This window comes from Lepisosteus oculatus, chromosome 23 (assembly GCF_040954835.1).
Source record: "Lepisosteus oculatus isolate fLepOcu1 chromosome 23, fLepOcu1.hap2, whole genome shotgun sequence".
Lineage (NCBI taxonomy): Eukaryota > Metazoa > Chordata > Actinopteri > Semionotiformes > Lepisosteidae > Lepisosteus > Lepisosteus oculatus.
This window is the reverse complement of record NC_090718.1, coordinates 9,058,646-9,073,209: the sequence shown is the minus strand read 5'-3', so window position 1 is coordinate 9,073,209 and position 14,564 is coordinate 9,058,646. Positions and strand designations below refer to the sequence as shown.

The 14,564-nt window shown below is 35.2% G+C and overlaps 1 long non-coding RNA gene across 1 annotated transcript; it reads left to right on the top strand.

The window, feature by feature from the left end:
* Window positions 1-277: 277 nt before the first annotated feature.
* LOC107075685 (uncharacterized) lies at window positions 278-12,024 on the top strand. The gene is made up of 2 exons (XR_001477199.2): window positions 278-393; window positions 11,784-12,024. It is a non-coding gene; the product is annotated as an uncharacterized lncRNA (long non-coding RNA).
* Window positions 12,025-14,564: the final 2,540 nt, after the last annotated feature.

Genomic DNA, 14,564 nt, shown 5'->3' with positions numbered 1-14,564 from the left:
TTCATTTGAAAACTTTATAATATTTTTTGAGTGTGTATAAATTTGTTGTCCATTTAGCAGAGTCTATCTGCTTCTTGCATCATGTTGATCCATTTCAAAAAGAGAAAGAGCAATTTGGGTTATTGGGTATCATGGTTTGTTATTTTTCTTTATCAGTGACTGCCCTACAGCACATTCCCTCCAATCCTCTATAGTAATTATCCTGCCAAATAAAATTTGGTCCTATTGTGGAAATGTGAGCGTAACCCTTTCTAATTTTCCCTCCACCAGCAACTGGGTACCGTAGCTAGTGAAGCCAGTGAAGTTCCTCATTGGCTATCTAAAACTATCATTTGATGGCACGTTCATCACAAGGTTCATCCGAAACACTGCCAGGGATGTCTCCTTCATGAGGTGAGCTGTAAAGATGGATTTTAAAAAAAATACTTCTATGTAAACAACTTTCAACGTTTAGAAAACAACTTTATTATGTTGCTTTTTTCTGTAAAATTGATAAATGTGCTTAAAGGTGTTAAATACGGAGAAAATCACAAAGAGAGGGTTTAAGTCATTTGCAACTGAAAGGATGTTCTTTTTGGATTTTAATACATTAGGTGCCATCATGGGAAATCACTAGTTCCTGTAGAAATACAACACAAGAAAACTCATTTCAGTTTGAAGGACAGTCCATTGTTCTCAACTTACAAATAAAACCTAAGTGAAACCACTTTTAGAGTGCCTTTTGTATGTTTCCGAAGGAAATGACAGCTTTTGAAGCTTTGAAGCTGAACTTGCATTATTTAAGGGCACTGTATATTGTATAGAGATGAACAGTTATTTCACAAAAGATGGGTCTTAGTTTTTTATCCTTGTTTCCTGTTTTTGAGGTTCTGATTTGATGCATTTAGTTTACTATTAATGTTTTTCAAAATCTGTATTTTTTTGCCATTTTCACAGATATTTTGTGATAAGGTGTTTGAAAATGGGAGTGTTTGTAGTTATGTACGTAGTAGTAATGGTTAGGTGCTTCTTGTTGAAATGAAGTTACTGTACTTTAACGGTAAGCCATTTACAAGCTTGATGTGTGCAATTTGCCATCTTTCAATACACAGCTGGTTTTAAATAATACAACTAACTTGTAATGGTGAATTTCACAGTCCAGCAAAGAGATACAGTACCAGCACTACTTTGTGTGCTGTTAAAAGGCAAAAAAAAATCAATATTGTCCTAAACCATACAGTATAAACCCCCAGACGCTTATCAGAGAGAAACACTAGCTTCATCAAAACCTTTATTGTTTTGTCAATTTCGGTTTTATTTTTTCTGTCAAAGCAATATTAATTTGACTCATTTCTTGGTTATATTTCTACGGTGATGTTAATTAGCACCTCAAGTTATTTTTTTCAGCAAATTTATTTTTTCTTGTTAAATACGGCTCTGATGTGTTATTGAACATTTCTCCTTGCAAATAATTGCTTAACTACTGTAAATAAGCAACTGAAAATGGGAGAAGCAATTAATGTCCATATAAATGGAGGAATATGCTTATGATGAGTGACTTGATCCACAAAAAAAAACATTTTTTTACAAGTACAGTACTTACAAATGGTTATTTTTTAAACATTTTACTGAGGCTTTTAAAATTTTAACAAACTACTATTTCTGCGTTGTTATTGTTGACTCCAGCCTGCACAGTAGTTTCTTCTTATTCTCGCACAAAGAGCACAGATGTTGCCACTGTTGTTAACTGCCATTTTCCATTTATTGTTAACAAATGTACAGGACATCTCACTTTTGAAATGGAATATTACAGCTAACCGCCCCTTCTTGAACAGCTCTTGCACAAGAAATTAGAATAAATAAGCAGACTAATTTTAATAGCTGTTCCACATGCAATGATCAAAATTATTTTTTTCAGTCTTTTTTGTCTCAGTGGAGGTTGAAACTGAATGTCTGGCCATCAAGTAACCTTTTAAAAGCTTTGGAAGGTGCATACTTATTATTTTAGTATCCTTCATAGCATTAGTAATTATGAACAAGAATATCTTTATCCTTGTACAGTTCCTGTGGTTCTGTTTTATGGATGATATCATGCAGATACCTTTTACATGTGACATTTGCTCAACCATTGAAATTCAGCATAGTGTATGTACAGCTGACAATTATACTACAGTGGCATTGTAGTATAATTAGTTTATAATAATGTTCTGCCATCAGTTAATGCTGTGAACTGAGAAGAGCAGTGCAACTTCCATTTTACTTTGTCAGTGAAAAAAAATATTCCCTTTCTCAGCATGGATACTAATTTGACCTTTTAAGTGGTCACTTTAAAGTGTACATTTTGCAGACGAGTAAAATGATCTGGAAACTGTCAGGTAATAGCCTGAGATCAGCATCAATCATCCCATTTGTGTAAATGGGCTGGATATGGAACCTTTTAGCTTCTAAACATTTACCAGAGTAATGGGTTGTTTATCAGATACAATAACATGTAACTGGCAAGCTATTCATTCACTTTCTTTTCCAGGTCAAAGACTTTATAAAAAGCACAGCCGGAGTGCAAATGGTAGTGGTTGAACTGTTTCCATCCCTGACTTGGCCTGGAGTTTAAAAAACTGTACTTTTTGTTTCAGTCAGTCTTGAGATGTTGAGGACAGATTGATGCTAGTTAACCACAACATCATTTAAACGACAAAACTCAGTAAGACGTAATGTCTGAAGGAAGATGTTGATGAAAACTAGCCAACTGAATTATATTTTCTAAATTATTTTAATCTCAATTCAGATGTGGGACTAAAGCGTGAAATTCGTAATTTGGAATTAAAATTCAAATGTCTCTGTGCAATAATAAGATTTTCGTTTAATAAACCAAATGGAGTATAAACTCATAAAACTACTAAATTTACCATTAGTTGCCTTCATTCGTTCCCATAAAAACTAGAACTGGTGATATTCTGTTTTACTACTGCAGTATTTACTATACTGTTATATATGCAGAAAGTAGAAAAGATGATATGGCCTTACCTCTTTTACATTGATTTCATATGTATGAAATCAATTTCATGTACTGTATACATTTTTAAAATATTTTTTGATGACATGATTCTCTCTTCCCTGGTGTTAGAGTATTATACAGTAAATTACAATTAAGTTCAGCCCAGCTGAGTCTATAGTGTACATTAGGAAACGTTGGCATGTTAAAATCTAATACAAAAAGAAGAAACTAAGTTACAAAACTTATCAAAACTATGCTTGACCCTTCTGTAATTCTCTACAGCATGCTTCTCAATGAAAGCTCTTAGGCGAAGGAAAACAAAAACGATTATCTTGGTTAATTTGCTGCATTATTTTAAGCTGGGCTAGCCTATTGTTTTCACAGGAGAGCTCACAATCCGTGCAATTAACTTTTAAATCAAACATTTTGGACAAAATGACAGTTACTTGGAAAGTAAAGCTACTATAGGTGCTCGTTCATTTCAGCCCTTTTGGAGAGAAAAATGTTGTTTTCTTCAACATAAAGATGTTGCTGTTTGCGCTCTGTGTTGTACCCCAAATTGCACAATGAAAAAAAATCCAAACTAATGTATCTACAGTAGCTGACATAAACAAGCATATGACGGTGCGGTGGCTCTGTTTATAGCGAAGGAACTGAGCCTGTGGCTGGAAGGTTGCCGGTTTGTATCCCGCGGGCCCTCAACCCCAACAGCTCCAGGGGCGCCGTATAAATGGCTGACCCTGCTTTCTGACCCAAAGTTGGCATAAGAGAAAAGATACATTCTTAATACAAGAAATTGTACATGGCCAGTAAAATTATCTTATCTCATCTATATTAATGAACTCAACCTCTGTCTGCAGGGTGAGAATCAAACTCTATAGGTCTTTTTGAAAGGTGGAATGCATTTTTCGCAAAACATTTTCCCGGGATATTGACACCTCAACGTTCTGCTGTTCACAACATTTTAAACAACTTTCAAAAGATTGCATAATCCATGCTGCTGAGTTTGCAGCGTACTTGTGACAACTGGCCTCAGATTTATCCTGTCAGATTTCCAGATTTCCCAATATTTTGGCTCCATGTTTTCTTTTCAGATGAAACCATAGAGCATTGATACCAGCGGCATACGTTTTTCAGCAAGGAGCAGTAAATTGTAAAACGTGCATATTATTTTATTAATTTTAGCTATTATATTTTAATATATTTTGTGAGTAAAGTTATAACTGACATAAAAAAGAGTTCGTAAAATAGATGCATGAGCTAACTCAAATTCTGAAAGGTTGTTGACCCCTGATCTGCATGGTAATGTGTGTAACCGCAGAGCTTTCAAGATTGCAAATTGTTGAATTCTGCACGCATCTCTTGGGATATTTTTATTTAGGAATTATATTTATTGTTTTAAAATAAAAAGATTTATATTTGAGCACAGCTGGCTTTGTGACACTACATTGATTGCCCTGTCAGTTTTCCACCTTGTCACTGTTTACACAATGAAAACTCTGAGGGGCTGATTTCACTTCAGTAAGGGCTTCAGTTCTGCTGGTCTTTGTGCTGGATGCATCCACACAGGCCTCACACAGGTCCCCAGAGGTTAATTAAGTTGCATCACTTTACCACCCAGACAGTCTCCTCTACCTTTCAGCTCCAAAACACTGAGCTGTGCAGCTAACAACTGTTCTTCCAGCAAGATTCAGACATGGTAAGTCGGAGCCATGCGCAGTAATTAATATGACAGAGTTGCACAGCACAAGACTGGAAGTCAAAAATAAGGTGCAGAGTCATTTCAGGGGCACAGAAGACAATTCCTTCAAGAGAAATCAGTTTCGAGAAAATAAATTAAAAAATCCTGCACATGCATTGAAGAAAGTCTGCATGAATTTGAGTTTCAGTAATGGACAAGATACATACACTGTATAATATCAGTTTAGCAGTTCAGACTTTTGTCTTTGAACAAAACCGAACCATTTTTGCAAAGTCAATACATGAAAACAAATTTTCAGCTTGTCATCTGGGTTTTTTGATGCAAAAGAAGCTTTAACATTGCTTTCAGCTCATAACCCATTGAAATTAGTACAAAATGTACAAAATCAAATATATCTTTTTTTTAAATATTAATGTAATTCGTCCTTGTAAAACAGCTTGTTATTAAGGAATTCAAAGCTGATTGCTGATCAGCAGCACCACAAACTAAACTGAATGTTGATCATTTTGAAAAACAAACTACAACTAAAGAACAAAATGGAAGAATACAATCAGGGCACCTTAATATTTGTTTCTTATCTTCACATTTAAATCTTTTAAAAGACATAAAAATCACCTAGTCGTGACAACATGATTAACTACAGTACAATACAACACTAGCCATTAGGTGCTGCCTAAATATGCCTGCCGGTACTTTAATCTTGTAAACAATTTAATTTTAAACAAAAATTTGCTTTACTAATTTATAGCATAGTTACTAAGTTATAGTGTAAGGATGCACTTACATGACATCATGACACATTTCACATTCACATCAATTCAGTTTTAAATACACTTACTCCTGAGACATATAGTAGCTCTCAAAAAGAACAATTGTAATTTTTTTTAAGACTGTCTTTTGTATTTTATGTCCCTCCCAGCCAAAAAGATGCAGTTTAATTTCTCTACATGGTGTTGCAAAGGAATGATTCCCTGGGAGAAAAAGAGACATACTTATCTTAGCATGCCCACCCACCGAGCAATTCCTCTTTTCAACATGCAGCAAACTGCTGCAGCACTGATAGCAGGAGAGTATGCGCCAAGTGGAGGTATGTCAAAACTTTCATTGGTGTCACCATAAACCTGGACGCTCTCGGCAAGTCACAGGAGCTGCTGAGAGAGCACTGACTAACTAACTAACCCCAGTCCTGCCCATTCAGCTGCCTCTGCTACTCCTACATGCACTATGATGTATTAGAATATTAGATGTACAGTATAAATAATTAAATGGCTTTAAACATCAGAATTAAAAAATCAATCATCTATACTCTTTTCATTTTCATTTTCAAAATATATGGCCATACATACATCAATTTTCAGTAAATACTCTGTCCTTAGAGATGGTGTGGTCAGCCTGAAGAGTATGAGGGTTTATGCCCTTGGTCACCTTTAAAGCATGATCTTCCAAACATACATATAAATACAATAATTTAATCACGTCCATAATTGTGGTTACTTCTTTGTTCAAAACAAAGTGTTCCTCATCCTTAAAAATCAGCTGTTTAAGGGTGTCCCATTAGAGCATCTTTATTGTGACTTTCCAAATGAATGACCTAAAATATCACAATTAATTGAAACCTACAGTACCAAAATTAATTATGGCAAACATAAGGCACAAGGTGAGAAGGTGGTTCTCCAATTCATTGGATGGTGTGCACAAAGACATTTATGGATTGTGAGAGAAAATTGGATAAACCAGAGAAAACACGTGGACAAAAAGCAAGCCATGGAAACCCCACACAAAAGTTCAGAATTGAACTCAGGACCCAAGAGATTTGAAAAAGCAGCACTCACAACCATGCTACTGTACTGGCAACAAAATTAGATGTCACTTTAAGGTATGGATGCCTTTTAAAATAACTATTTTATTTTATTTTTCCCCAGTGATTAATGTTTCTTAGATTAATAGTTAATGAGTGATTAATGAGTGATTTATAGATTCATGTTTTTTTATAGATTCATTAAGGAAATAGTTTTTTAAAACAATGTTTAAATCTGAAAACATCCTTAAATTTCAGACTGAACCTCATTTTATGTTTCTCTCCATGAGTTTACTTTTGTTTCATGATGTAGGATTATATTTTACAATTGTGTTGTATACAGGTGCATGCATACAGTGGATTTCCAGACCAAAGGTTTGATTTTGGAGAATACAAACAACAGGCATTGCGAGTTTAAAAAGTAACATAATACTGTAGACATTCATCAGTGTTTTATCTTACATCTTATGTTACCATGCTGGTTTTGTTTGTCTTCATGTTTCTTATTACTTTTGTTTGTTTGTTTTCTTGTTTAAGTCCAGCAAACTCAAACTGACTGAGAACAACAGTGATGGCTCAGCGTCATAAATCCAGTTTCGACAAACCTGAGCCCGCAGTGTTTCTTGGAGGGCTTGTGGGAGGCATGTTTGTCTCTCCTGTACATTTTTTGGTAATGAGGTTTTTATCCATGTCCAGTTCGCTGAAGGAGATAGATAACGTGAAGAGAATCACATGAAGAACATACAATGGGATGCAGGATAAGAACGAAAGCTATAAGGGGAAAGCTAATAACATACAGTAATATAACTTGGCTTTGTTTGTGAATGAATATGAATATAAGTCTCAGCAGAAAGCTGGAGTCTAGTTGTTAAAATGTAAAAGGTTGTTGTTGTGTTTTTACAAAATAGCAGTGCTGGTTTTAAGTGTACACTATATTTCTTTAAAAATGTTGTGATTGCCAATTATTTTTAAGTCTCAGCTCTCCAGTAACAACTCCACTATTCTCACAGGAAAGAATGAGAAACGTCGACATTGTCCTCTGACACACCTGCCTGTGGAGCCATTTATCATTTCACACATAGAAAATTTCAAGCTCCTCACAGGAGTGGCAGTGCTAACTGGAGAAGCAACTCGTCTGTCAGTCACTAATGTCACTATAAGCCTGCAGGTGCCTGGCTAAGCACAGGAGTTGCTGTTTTCTAGAGAGCCTTAGCCCGTTAATTCCTACCCTACCCTTTCCCTGGGTACGCCAGGGAAAATCCTGGTCATAGTTAGCTAGCAACATGACCCAGGTTCAAACAAGTGATATGAATATAAGTCTCAGCAGAAAGCTGGATGTTTGGATCATAGAGCTCAACATGTGAGCTCAGCAAACATAGTTCCTATTGATCCAGTCATTAGCGAGTACATTATATAATATTGTACGTGGATTTTAACACTTAAATTAAGACCATCCATCTGGGAAGAAGTGGCTTTCCATGTTATAAAATGAGGAAACGAGATACAAGTGAAAAACTGCACTGAAGTCAGGGCAATCTGGTACCTGGTGTGCTTTTAGTCTAAAAGTTAATGACACATACATCTTCTAGATTCATTTAAATTTGAAATTGACTGCATTATAACTAGATTGAAGAGGATAGAACAGTAACAAGATATCCAATTATCCAGCTTTAATATGTTGTGCAGTTTGCCTTTTATCCAACATCGCTATACTTTTATAAGTATAAGTAATAATGAAGTAATAGCAGTTTTAGACTGCCTGTTTGTTTTGTCTTTCAGGTAGAAGACAGAAATATACAACATAATAATTCTTAATAATAATAATACAATTCAATATAATAATAATTCATAATAATACTACTCTTAGAAAAATGCATTACTTTTATAAGTTACATGTGAAGAGATTACTTTTCTTAAATTGACAGATATGTTTTAATATGGCTTTTTTTGCTTGCACGGTTTGTAAAACTAACATCTCTTAAAAGCAATTTTCACTGATTTTAGAATTCATTTAAAAAATAATCCCTTTAAAATATATGTTGCAATACATTCGTTTTAAAACAATAAAACTTTCCCTAACAGCACAATTTACTATGAGGAAGCTAGCATAGACAATATTGCCAGATGCATAATCTAAAGCATTTGTCTGTGTGTGATAGATTCAGCACAGGGAGGCAGTAATACGCAGAAGCTGTGCCTCTTTTCTCACCTTGTGGGATAATGGACTGAAAGGCCCAATGAGAATAATTCAAAGCTCAGTAAAGCCCTATTCTATGTTTTTATTCTTGGAAGTCTTTTTATTTCTGAGTTTGCATTTTTTTTGTGATTTCCTTAGCTTAATTTCACTTCTGTAGTTTGCCCAGAAAACAGTTCCCCTAATAACAGCATCCGAATTTAATTGAAATACTTAAAATCATGTTTCTATGGTCTATTTTTTTCTCACATTCTTGCATTACTTGGAAATGTGGCAATGACTTAAAGCCACGTTAAAAACATAGCTTCTAAAATCATAATGCCATCAGTCCATTGGCTTTTCTTACAATTATTAATAAAGTGCACTAGGTTAGCATAGATGCTGCTTTGATTACACCAAGTTAAACTGCTTAATATTGGCTATTTTGAAATCAAAGTAAAATATAAATACGATGTCAATCAGGACAGTTCAGAATTCAATTTCAAAATTAACATATCATCAACAGCCATCTAATTCAGGAGAAGTCAAAGTCTCGAGTGCCCACGTTGAAATGCATGAGCTTTTTGTGAGTCCTGCCTATTGGTTTAGCTTTAAATTGTACAGTAGATGTGTTTAACCTTGTTTGTATGCATTTACATTTTTTGTTCATTGGACAATTTGAGAAAGCTTATTGTTACTTTGATCTGCTTAGTGGTACAACAGACAGCACAAATCAAAATGCATGCACTGTTATACAGTTACAGTTAAGTTTGAAAGAAAGGAGCAGTTTATTTATACTGTGTAATTTATTTTTTATTGTATGCACGTTATTCCTAGCAGACTGTGCATTAAGTCTCAGCTTTAAAAGTAGTGATACCACAAAGATATCCCCCTGCTGCCTTTGAAGGAATTGGAACTGTAGGTTTCAAGATTTTCTTGCTCCCCAGGAGCGTACGTGTATACCTAGGGCTACCTTTCTAAAACAGGGAGCTAATTTTTTTACTTTTGTAAAATGGCAAACATTCAATGTTTTAAGACTGTAGTAAAAAAAAAGTTAAAAAAGTAGTAAAAGTAATTTAGATGTAATGACATATGGTTTGTCACCTAATAACCTTAAACAGTATGTGTAAAGGTAATATGCAATGTACCGCAAGCATTTGTTTCTGAATATGAGAGCTTATTATCTTAAAAAATAAAGTTGATCTATAATTAAAGGTTACGAACATCTTTAAGCTAAAGACACAATTTCTTATTCTTTGCTATCTGTAGTACTTACAGTATGTTCTAAATGTAAAAGAGCTGAATAATTTTTTACTTCCTAGAAATGAAAATATTAAGAACTACAGTGTGTAACAGCTTGTAATAAAGTACAAACACAGAGCTCATTTGACTTATAGTACTAAAATGGTCCAAATATAGATCATTGTTACATACTAGGAATCTGTTTTAAGACCTCTGATCTTCCTAGTTCATATCACTGGGTTAGATTCTGGTATAGTTAGTAAATGTATCCAATTGGCAGGTGATACTAAAATGTGAGGAGTGGCAGGATCTGTAGAAGCCCCGAAGGAAATGAAAAAGGTTTAGATTACTGTTGAAAAGACTGTTCTTGGACCTCTTGTTAATGGCTGGCAAAACCATTAAGCAACCATTTTGAAAACTGTAAAACTCAGACATGAGTAAAAACAGCCTCTGGGATTCGTGATCAGTGGCACTGGTAAAAACTGCTTCAGGGACTGTTGAGGTATGTGTAGGGAACACACTGTGGCTGAGATGTTAAGTGAAGGAACTGGCCGAACTTTATAATTAACAGATTTTTAGTGTTTTGAGAATTGGAAATGGAATCGGCCCAAAGGCAAGTTGTAAGGGACAGCATGTGTCAAAAACTAAACTCTGAAAATACAGAGAGCTACTCATGCCACAAAGCAAAAAAAAAGCCAAAAAGCTGAGTTTTAATTGTTCAGTTAATCAGTCAAAATAAACATTTTCCCTAAGGTCTTCATCATTTCATTATTAAAATGTACATTATCTGTAAAGCCCACAGGATTGTGACTCATATTGCCATTAAAATCCTGTTTATTCAACTTTTGCAATTCTCAGCTTAGACTGCTAATAAAAGAGGCCTAGATTGTTAGGTTTCATGTTTGCTTTAAGGATTTTTTCCCAATGTGCATCGCTGCCTTATGATTTTCTTTAGTATGTTACTTATAATGGATTCCCTTTCCTGGATGATATTTCCACTATAAGCCCGTATGAAGCTAATCTTTTCACAAAGCCAAGCAGGCAAATGCTTTTTTTAAACTGGAGTACTGTATGCCTTTGCATCTGTTTTTCAGTGTTTTAGCTTCATTTCATTAATAATGCATTGTACTGTGTATATAAAAAGTAGACGTGATACTATAGGGCTGACTCCAGCAGAATCAGATGTTTACCAATAAGGTTGCCAGTTTACAGGAAGTTCTGACTCTTTGTGTGTGAGCATCAGCTTGCATTTACCACACTCTGGTAATCTTTGTAAGTAGTAGATGGTTTGAAGAGATGGCTTCAAACAGGTCATTACACATTTACGTGCTGCTGTTTTAACATCTTCTTAAAGGATATTGTTATGAGGCTACACTCTCCTAACCAGCAGCAGTTGTATAGCTTGACCATCATTCAGATTTTTTCACAACAAATCTAAAAACACATTTAACAGCCTAGAATAGAACAGGATTACTACAAAACTGTTTCAGTATATAGAATACTAATACATAATTCCACAAGTATATATATATAATTTCACTGTATACTGTATAGCAATTGGATAAATAATAATTGCAAATATATAAATATATAGAAAGCAGGCCAAGTTTTAAAATTGCACAATAATGTCATAAAATAACTTTTAGTCATATTTACGGCAGATTAGCTAATTGTTGCCTGAAAGCCAAAAGCCATCCAGCAAATGTAGCTGTAAAGCAAAGATCTAACTAAGGTTAATATCTCCAGGTCATGCGGTAATAATGTCATCATGCTGATGTTTCATTATCTCCACCTCTGGTGCCTGGTTCTCTCACACAGTTGAAAATGCATCAGCTGTTTGTTTTTGTTTGCTGAATGCCCATCTGAACTCTGTCTCTGTTATCCTCTTTGCTAGGCAAGGAAATGGGTCTGATGACTGTGTGCAGATTGTATTTGAAAATGCTGAACAGTCTGGACAAAACTCTGTGTCATTTGTGTTGCCTGCTTGAAGAAGACAACAGTGGTCTCACTTTGCTTACTTGGATTCAGTAACTCATATAAACCTATGCTACATGGCCAACTGGTTAGATATTTTCTCTAATGTGTAACACAATTAAACCTCTTGTTAGTATTTTCTAATAAATCCTCTAATCTTATTGTATTGTTATTTTGTTTCTGTCAATGCCCAGGGTAGTTAGAAGGCTGTTTAGCTTTTTGGTATGTTATTACCTGCAACGTAATGTTTATTAATGTTTTGTTTTGTTCTATTTCTTTTTCTCAGAAGTAATGACTGCTACAGACATTGCCTCTGACAGCTCAGTGCCAGGGGACAAGGGTTTATAAAAATAACTACATTTTCCCATTGATTTGTAAGTGTGAATGAATGTGAAATGTGCCGTTGTAAATGCTTATCAAAGTAAAGAGTATTTCAGGTAAAATTGGAGCCACTGAGCTTTTCATATGTGTGCGTTCATATATAATGAAGGATAGGTCACATTTAAAGCCTCTTTCGACAAGGCTCTAACTTACTGATGTCATTGAGAGAAAAATGTGTCTTGTGCCTAGACTGTTCTATAAATCTATAAATCATGGAACAGCTATTTTTATTGCAAGCATTTTGTCACGGACTTCATTCTGTCTCTTAGGACAGCCTTTAAACATCAGTGTGAAAGTAATTAGGAGAATTACGTTATATTACTGAATATTTGAAATTCCAATTTACAGTATTTGTTTGCACACTGTGTGTTACAGTACACTGAGACTTTCACCTTAGATATAAGCAGAGGATATACTTGACTTGAGCCCCGTAAAAACAACACAAGGCTACAAAAACTAAGTGAGCCCCCACTCTACCTTTGTTTTACCAATAAAATGTATTTCCAAAACACATTACACTGAACACATACAGCCGCACTTGATAATGTTCGATTTTCTAGGGGATCTGTGATAGAAGTCTTGTTTCAGCCATGTTTTCTTTTTCCATTTTTTTATTATCCAGATGGTGGCTGCAAAAACACTGGGGTTAACCCCTTTCCTCTTATTGTGACTTATTCACCACTTCAGTCTCCAAGACAGTTACAGTCGGAGCTTTCAGGCAGTTGCCGTTTTTGAGAATGTCATTCCTTGCTTTAATCCACCTTTTTTTCCAACCCTTCTTGTAGGATCACTTTGAAATGTCAGCCTGCATCCAGCATTACAAGCTTGTTACAGATTCCTGAACTTCATAGTAGTATACATTGAATCCTTTGTGTGGTTATTTTTTGCGTAGGGGGACTGGGTAGCTCAAGAAATTTTACCATAGGATTTGAACAGCCAGGGTCCCAGTGTTTGATCCCTGTTCGAGTCAGTGTGCTCTTCAGTGAGAAGGTGCTGGGCTCTCCACATCTCTGTGCCCTGCCCTGATATGATTGTCTCTGGTACTTCTCTGTCCTCTGCTCAGATTCAAGTATCACTTGCATGTATACAGTATGTGTACCTTCGCTTTCAATTTTACTTTTCACTTTCCTAGCATATTCTATGGTTTTTAATATACCATATTGAATTACAGTATATGGTATCTTTACAGCTGTACTTTCTACAGCTGGGATCACATTCTTGTACTTGGAATTATATTTTACATGATAAAGGTTCCAGTTGAAGCTTCTTATTAAGTCTGTTTTTAAGATGAAATAAGATTTTCACTCTAGTTTCTCTACCCAATAAACTCTCTTGAGTTGTTATTGTTCAGTCTTTTAGAAACATAAAACAAGGTGGAAACACTCTTTGATCTTTCCTGATGGACTCAATTAGGCTGAATCTTAATTTAAAAACACACTACCTAATTGCCCATGAAAAAGACATTAAAATCAGCAAGGGTATTTTCAAGAACAGTGTTTAGAGTTATGTATCTGAAGTGAATAATTATCTTTTTTTTTATTTCTTAGCAGATTAGCAGTTCTACCAGATTTGTCAAAGCACCTGACAGATCTCTAAAATAAACCTCCTGCTAATTTTCACTGATTTCACTCTGAAGTAAAATGAAGTAGTCTGGAATACAAATTATAATGAAAATGTATTAGTTTGATAGTTCATAATTATCATAATCACAATTATTAAATCAATGAACATACACACCCCTGTCTTTAATGTTGTCAAGTAAAAAACTATACTGCAAAGGAACAAGTAATAGGTTTATTCCATGCTGAAAAAAAGAAGAAAGAGAACACAACGTTTCGGCCGTGGAGCCTTCGGCCGAAACGTTGTGTTCTCTTTCTTCTTTTTTTCAGCATGGAATAAACCTATTACTTGTTCCTTTGCAGCCTACGCATGCTGACGCAGCTACCCACCTAAAAAACTATACTGTTGAGGATTGCATTTGTGCCATTTTTTTTATTGTTTCATCCTAAACTTAAGAGAAAATAGAACCCCATCATCCACACATCCAATAAGCAACGGCTGTGCTTGTCAAATATCTGGGGTCCCCCAGCATCACTGCAGAAGTGTCTAAGTGCTGTTAGAGTTGGTCAGGACACCCAGAAACCCTGGGAACCTGTTAGCTGCATCATTTCACCAATTGATGCGAACTCTCCTGTGAGTGCACCATGTTAGAAATGGCAGATGGATCTAACCACAGCAGCACATCCTCTTCTCCAACCCTTACTGGAATGTGGGTTCTCAAAAGGGGGAAAAAAAAAACTATTGCAAAATAAGATATATT